General features: G+C 34.9%; 1 long non-coding RNA gene across 1 annotated transcript; it reads left to right on the top strand.

The window, feature by feature from the left end:
• The first annotated feature begins 807 nt into the window (after window positions 1–807).
• Window positions 808–7,156, top strand: LOC117281327 (uncharacterized). Its single transcript, XR_004511937.2, has 2 exons — window positions 808–1,140; window positions 6,859–7,156. It is a non-coding gene; the product is annotated as an uncharacterized lncRNA (long non-coding RNA).
• The last annotated feature ends 950 nt before the right edge of the window (window positions 7,157–8,106 follow it).

The raw sequence follows: 8,106 nt of genomic DNA on the forward strand, positions 1-8,106 counted from the left end.
CAAGTAGGTGACACACCTACTCGTCACCTACCAATCTGTGCAGTCTTGCAAAAACGCGAATATCTCTATACTCTGACGTCGTATCAACAAACGGTTTAATGTGTTATAAGATAGACTCGTATATCTTCAATTTTATAGGTGCATCACCACATAGTTCTTAGTATATTGAGAGAGAATCTCTGCTACATTTGACCTAATTTTCAGTATATTTATGAATGTAACTTGTGATGACCTTTGCAAACTTTTGTTCCACAACTCGCTTGAATTAAATACATAACATACATCTATCATACGACTAAAATAACTCAACACATAACCTCTTTATCATGTTAAGCACCCTAGTCTCACCCCATAAGTACATGTTATAACATTTCCAACTTGTCAACTTTCGATGAAGCTTATTTTCTTCAATTCTTTTATCTTCTAAGCCTTCCAACCCTCTTGGTACTTGTTATTAATGATCTTTAATATTTGTAACCTTCAAGGTAACATGATTAACTTACTTTATGCATTTTCAAAGATGATCTCATTTCTGAACTTACATCAATTCACTTACGATGTAATCTCATGTACAAAAACATGGGGTGTAACATCATTTCCCCCTTTGATACATTCATCCTCGAATGTTGACTGATGTGCTTATCAGTATCACATGGATATTTATCTCCGATTCATCATTGTTATTTTCTTTCCATAGGTCAAACATCAAGACCTATGGTTATTAGGGTTTGACCAACAGTCCAAAGGTTTCAACGGTCGACCCTCATACTCAGGTAATTTCTACGACGTTTTTCCCTCTATTCTTCTGATTCTCACCCGTGTTTGTTATCATCATCCGCCCCTTTGTCACTTTCCACTCACAATTTTGAATCAACCGGAACCCTAAGGCATTGAAGGCCACTATAAATACTACTTTAAATGCACTCACCTAACACACGAAGAAACACAAATAAATATGAATACACTTTAGGAAATTCAAGTTTGAGTCTTTGTTGTCTAAAGCTTGAACCTCAGTAGTGTTCTTTCTTCTGATCTCTCTTCTTTTTTGTGTGAATTCAACCCTTGAGAGTTGACTGTTGTTGATTTTGGTCTCTAAATGGCTATCAATATGATCCTACTTGGTTTTCTGCCCTGCAAAAGGTTAGTGCACATTGACCTCCTTTTATCTCACTTTAATCATGTAGTCCTATATTCGTAATGTTTTTCTTGTCAATCATCCTTTGTTTGTGGTATATATTATACTTGTTATGTCCTGTCTTTGTGTTTAATCCTTATGGTTAATTCATAAAATTTCAGATTGAGTTATGTTGTTCTTGGTACTGTTATCAACTTGTGTTGTTAATTAAAGTTATCTATCATGACTTAGCTATTTGAAAGTGTTTTGAATTGTTATTCTCTCATGACTAAATCCAGTTAATTTTCCTTACTATTAAATAGATCAAATATTATGTTAATGATATTATGTAAACCAAAACAAATAATTGCATGAGCATTGTCATGTCTGCTAAGCTAGTTGAATCATGTCCTCGAACCTTTCTTTGTATCCATGTATCTCCAGATTACTTGAACCTCCTACTTATGATGCTATGTTGATGTTACAAATATATCCCATGTACTCCATGTTATGTACTTAACATATCTGCCCTAGTAATCTTGGTTGATAAGTGTGTGAGGGATGACCTACCTGTTTTATACATTTATTGATCCATGTATAGCTTTTACTTTTAGATCCTTTAAAGCTTCATGATTAATTAAATCCTATATTAACTATGATGTATGCGATCCGTGGTCTAGTAATTGGTTATGCAGATAAAATATAACGATCTGATCGATCGTTTTATGTAATTACGCTCCGTTTTCCCTTTTTACACTTCACACATATATGTTAATAATTTTATAACTTGCAGGGTTAGTTAGTTCCATTCCGGGAAGCTTTCGGGTTGATTTGGACCTTTTATTCTTGACTTAGAAATTTAAAAATGATGATCAAACTTTAACTTTTGTAAAAACGACCCCGAAATTGTATTTTTATGATTCCGATAGCTTCGTATTGTGATTTCGAACTTGGGCATATGCCCAGAATTTAATTTTGGAAGTCCGTAAATTGATTTATGTGGATTTGCCAAAATTTGATAATTTGAAGATGAAAGGTTTGACCGTATATAGACTTTTAGCTATTGAACTCGAAATTTGATTTTGTGACATGGAATAAGTCCGTTATGGTATTTAGAACTTGTCTGCAAAATTTGGTGTAGTTTGGAGTTGATTTGATAGGATTCAGATGTTTAGTTATAATTCTAGAAGTTCTTGAAAATTTCTTTGCAATTCATGTGTTTTAGAGTTCAATTCATAGTTTTAGATGTTATTTTTTTGTTTTGATCATGCGAGCGAGTTCGTATGATGTTTTTAGATTTTTGTGGATGTTTGGTTTGGAACCCCCAGGGTGCGGATGAGTTTCGAACATTTTCCGGAGTGGTTTGGACTGAAATTGCAGAAATCTGGTGTTTAGCGCTCTTTGCGAGCTTAGTGGGGGGTGGGGTGGGGGTGGGGGTGGGGGACTTAGGTATCGCAACTGCGATGCCAGGCTCGCAATTGCGAAAAAGCTTCCCGGAGAGGGTAGTTCGCATTTGCGATAATACAGTCGCATTTACAATGGAGACAAGCTTCACAATTGCGACCTCCTCATAGGGCTGACAGTGGCCGGTAGGAGACGATCAAAAGGGCTGGAAGTTGGGATTTCACCTCTCATTCTCACGTTTTTGAACCCTAGACTCGGTAGGAGACGATTTGGAGAGGAGATTTTCACCTACAAACCTTGGGTAAGTAAGTCTAATCTATTTCTAATCATATTCCATCATTATATTTTAGATTTTAACATCAAAATCATGTGAATCAAAGTGAAAAATTGTGAAACCTTGTCAAGTTTTTGAAAAATAAGAAGTTGAGTTTTGAGAGTCGATTTGGACTCAGATTTTGAAATTAATCACATATATGAGCTCGTGAGGTCATGGATAGTCGGAATCTACCATTGAACCCGGGTTTTGACCAGTAAGCCCCGAGTTGACTTTTGTTGACTTTTTGGGAAAAGCGTAAAGATCAAAGTTTTATTTATTGTAATTGTTTTCTCTTGTATTGGTTGATGATATTGAGTTAATTTTGGGTTAGAGTTGAGCCGTGTGGAGACGAGTTTTAAGGGAAAAGCAATTTCTGAGGGTTGAGTTGCCCAAGTCGAGGTAAATGTCTTGCCTAACTTCGTGTGGGGGAACTACCCCTTAGGATTTGGTATTGATTATGTCTTTTGTGCTATGTGAAAACTGTGTTACGCAAGATGACGAGTGGGTACACGGTTGTACGTGGTATTTGACCCGTTTATGCTACTTACAATAATTTCATGCTTTAATTGAAATGTCATATCATGTTCTAAATTCTCATAGTCAATCTATCCTTATTTATGTTGGTCTATCCTTAGATGCCTTAATTGACTTGTTTAGCACTTGTTTTATATCCTACTTGATAAATTTCTCTCATGCTCTAGTTGAACTTGTTGCCTCTTTTATTATTACATGCTACATCTTTATTGCTAAATATCATTATTTGAAGTTATTGTTCGTGTTATCTCCTTCCTTATTGATTATCAATACTTGAAGCTAATGTTAATGTTATCCCTTTCCTTGTTGATTTCCAATAATTGAAGTCATTGTTATACGTTATCTCTTCCATTGTGAGTTATCCTTATTATTATCGTGGTTATACATTATTTCTCATTGTCGAGTTATTGGTGCTGAAGTTGTGAAAGTCGTTATCACGTTGCAGCAAAATTGTTATTGTTGAAACACCTTCTTTGTTGAGCATTTTACATTCATTGTTGTTGTTGATATTATTGTATACATTGTGGTGGAGTCGTGGGCTATTATTGTGGAAACATTAATATTGTTGATTTTTGGCAAGTTATGATATATGGGCACTTGTGGTGCGAGTTATTATTGTGATATGATATTGACGTGCATGCAACAGTATAAGGCTTGGGGTTAATGTGCATGTGGTAGTATAAGGCGGTACTTATGTGCGTGTTGCTTGTAGGGAAACTATGTGAAGCCACGCGACGTCATAAGGTGGGATAAAATACGTGTAGCTATCACGGAAAAATTATTTTCAAAACTTATTACAAATGTAAGGCTCACGCGGCAGTATAAAGAAAGACTGTGATTGAGATTGTGAACTGTAAATACGAGGCGGTACCTTGGTTATGACTCTTGATTTATACGTGGCGGTACCTCGGTGGTGATTCTTATAGTACACGAGGTGGTACCTCATTGTGATATTTTTGTTTATCTTATGTTGCAAAGGCCTTTCAGTTGTTTTGTTTTTCCTTGTCCTAGCAGTTATTGTCCGTATATGAGCATTTTGGTTCTCTTCAGTTGTTTCTTTATGTTAATTCCATGTTAAAATTTTCGGTATTAGTTTAGGTTATTATCTTGTTTCGTATTGGTTATTTCTCTTTTTTCTATTATGATTCGTTCTTTTGGTTTTATTCTGCTTATTTATATCCTAGTAGGTGTCTTGACCTGGCCTCGTCACTACTCTACTGAGGTTAGGCTTGATACTTACTGAGTACCATTGTGGTATACTCATACTACGCTTCTACACAATATTTGCACAGATCCAGGTACGTCTGCCCGTACCGAACACTAGAGTTGATTTGAGTTGTTGCTTGGAAACTTCAAGGTATACCCGCTCCACGTCCGTAGGCCTCAGAGTCACCTTCCCTATTTTACTTCCTGTTGTATTTCTTTTAGACAGTGATGTATTATATATTCTAGTTTATTCTATAGAGCTTATGACTCAGTTTCACTGGTTTTAGGGAGTGTATTGATGATATTTTGCTTTGTTTCAGAAGGTTATATCAGTTATTCAGCTTTGTTTTAGTATTTTGATAATTGTTTCTGCTAAGTTATTATTATCTGTTAGGCTTACCTAGTCATAGAGACTAGGTTCCATCATGACATCCTACAGAGAGAAATTGGGGCCGTGACATAAAAAATGTAATAAAAATCAGAACTTTAAGCTCTTCTCGAGAACACTGCTGATACTTGTCAACACCAAGCAATTTTGATACTTGTAATGTCATGTTGTTTGGATTCAGTTCCTATCCTCATGATGACTTGTTCGAACTCTAACTAATAGCTTGCTTATGTTAATGTAATAGAATAATCTCTATGTGTTCTCTGCAATAACTTGAAAATATGCAAATAAACCTTGCTAATGTGTTAGGGAACCTGCACATATGATTGAGTATAACTTGACTAGGAGAACTCTCTATAGTAAATGTTGACACTTGCCTATTTGAGCTTTGTGAAACTCCTGCTGATATATCAATCCTCTCCATGTCTGAGTGCACATCTGTCATGTTAATTGTGTTGTGCTCATAGACCATGTATGACTTTTTGTTGAGGAATTTTACACTTATACATATGTGTTAACTCTCTACCTACCATGATTCTGACCCTGCTATGATGTTATATTGGTCTGTATTTGTGAATATCTCTCACTGAGGAAACTTGTTCCTAATGCTTATAATGACTAATGCTTGTGACTTTAACTGTTGGGCTTAACCATGACCTCACAGTATCTTAATCTCTACTTAACCATGACCTCACACTATCTTGATCTCTATGTGTCTGTCATGATAACTGGTATATAAATCATAAACCGAGTTCTATTAATATGCTATGCTAGTAAACTTGCCTACATGTCCAAATGTTGGTTCATTGTGACCTATATGCCTTTTCAAGTTAAAGTAAAATGCCATTATCTACTATCTTATACCTGCCGGTGTCATTGTCTGAAGTCTGTTTAAATTTGATAGCTAAAACGATTGAAGATCTGTTTGTTGTTATAATTAGTCCACGTGGATCAAGCAAGGCTAAGATTAACTTTTTCCTAGTTAATTTTCTATTGTTCTGAGTGGTCAACAACTCTTTTTGGAATTCTAAATGAGCATTATTAGCCTAACTGTTAAATAATAGAATCCTAATGAAATGTATGCCTGTTGTTAACTATACTGAGGCTTTATAAATACCTTTGAACATACCTTATGATCTGAACTCATGTAGAATAAATTTGAAGCATCAAACCTATAGTGAAGACAATAGAACATGCACCTATGCTCATTTCTGTGTGATACTTATCTGTAACACTTCTGAGTTTAAGGATCTATGAGTAGTGAAACATGTCTATTGCTTGTACCTTGATTTTTTGTTTGACCATGTCTCCACAGTGACCTCATGCCTACCTGTATATCTTACACTCTAATATGAATCCTCTTAAGTCAATATTGTGCCCTTAACTACATCTCTGCTTAGATGATGAACTACAATATTCTATTTATTCACAGTTGTTGGGTTTTGTGTGTTTGAAATTTTAAAACGTTTGAAATGACTCTTGTACCTTACTGTTTTTATCTTAGTAGTATAAAGTTACTCTGTTGATTCTTTTATTTGTGTTTAAACCTTTGAGGAAGATTAAAAGTAGGTGACTAAGGGTATTTGGGTGTGAAAACTTGTTGTGGTTATGATACCTCTCCATGACACAAGCACTGCTCGGGATCCGCGAGACCCTCATGAACTCTGAAGTGTCAAGGGCTCACAAAGGGGAATCGTATCCATAAATGGGGATTTGTACCAAACCTCTAGTCACTAACTCCTATTAGTCCTCATAAGATTAGCATAAATGAAATTTGTCTCACCATATTTTTTAGCTCTTTGTTATTATTTTGTCATAAATTTCTATCTTATTTCATTTTACATTTGATATACACTAATAATTTTTTTTATTTTTTGTATGCACGCTTCGAATTAGACCCACGGTGTTCCATTGGGAACTACGGCCTAAATCCAAATCCATCTTGCTCCTGTTCCACACGTTCGGGTCTGCCGCCTTGAATTAAATTCTCCAGGGCTTGGACAGGTCTACCGGCCCAATCTATCAAGAGTCCTACCTCTCTTCCTTATTTATTTCAAACTCTGTTCGTTGTTGTGTATATTTTAATAACCTACTTTATTGAATAATTTTGATACTTTGATTGTATAGGAATATAGGCAAACCAAAGTTTATAGACAAGAATCAAATCAAAACTCTGCACTTTAAATCCCTTTAATATTTGGCCACTTATTAATTTCAGATTTATTTTTTCTTAACAAATGAAAGCACATGTATTGTTATAACTGGCGATTCTTATTAACTTTAGACTTTGACAGATTCAAAGCATAGGCAAACCCTCTTTAAAAAATCAGAATCGCGAAACTAATTGCGAAGCTGTTTTTTTTTTTTAAAAAAAAAAAAATCAAGCATAGTTGATGTTTGTAAACTGGTGGGCCTCAACGAGCCTCAAACATAAGGTTGCGGTTGATTTTTAAAGGTATACCTATTCTAAACTTAAGGTATATTTTCAAATGGTCTCCTAGTTTACTAAAATATATATAAGTATTTACTTCCCCTAAAACACACACTCAACTTTTTTTTAAACATAGAATTCTTTATAAAATATTTCTCAAAAGTAAAGCATATCTAGTTCTTAACCTCATAAATATACACATTTCAAAAAGCAATTTCCTAGACTCTAAAACCCCAAAACTCATAACTTCTTTTCTAAGTACATACACAACCCCCTTGTCTAGAATAGTAGACTTTAGACAAGACTTAGCATGTCTTACAGACTTTAAACACAGGATTAAGTAGAATATAGATATTTCTTTTCTCGAACCTAGCCTAAGACTAAGGAGCTACCTCAGGGAGATTTTAAGGGATGCCTAATACCTTTCCCTTAGAATAACCAGAACCCTTATCCAAATCTCATCGGTTAGCAGACCATTAGGATAATAATCTTACAAACACATAGGTACCCTAATATACATTAAAATATTAGGTGGCGACTCTCTTTTATCTACTTCAGAGGAACCATTAGTTATATTTTATATTGACTAAGTACAAAATAGGGTCCAACATTCCCTATTTCAAGTTTAACTTGTTATCTATTCACAAGTTATGTCTTCAATTTGGTTGTAATATGATTTTTGGTGATTTTCAATGCTCTTTGCATGTCCTTTT

This window comes from Nicotiana tomentosiformis, chromosome 3 (genome assembly GCF_000390325.3).
Source record: "Nicotiana tomentosiformis chromosome 3, ASM39032v3, whole genome shotgun sequence".
Taxonomy (NCBI): Eukaryota; Viridiplantae; Streptophyta; class Magnoliopsida; order Solanales; family Solanaceae; genus Nicotiana; species Nicotiana tomentosiformis.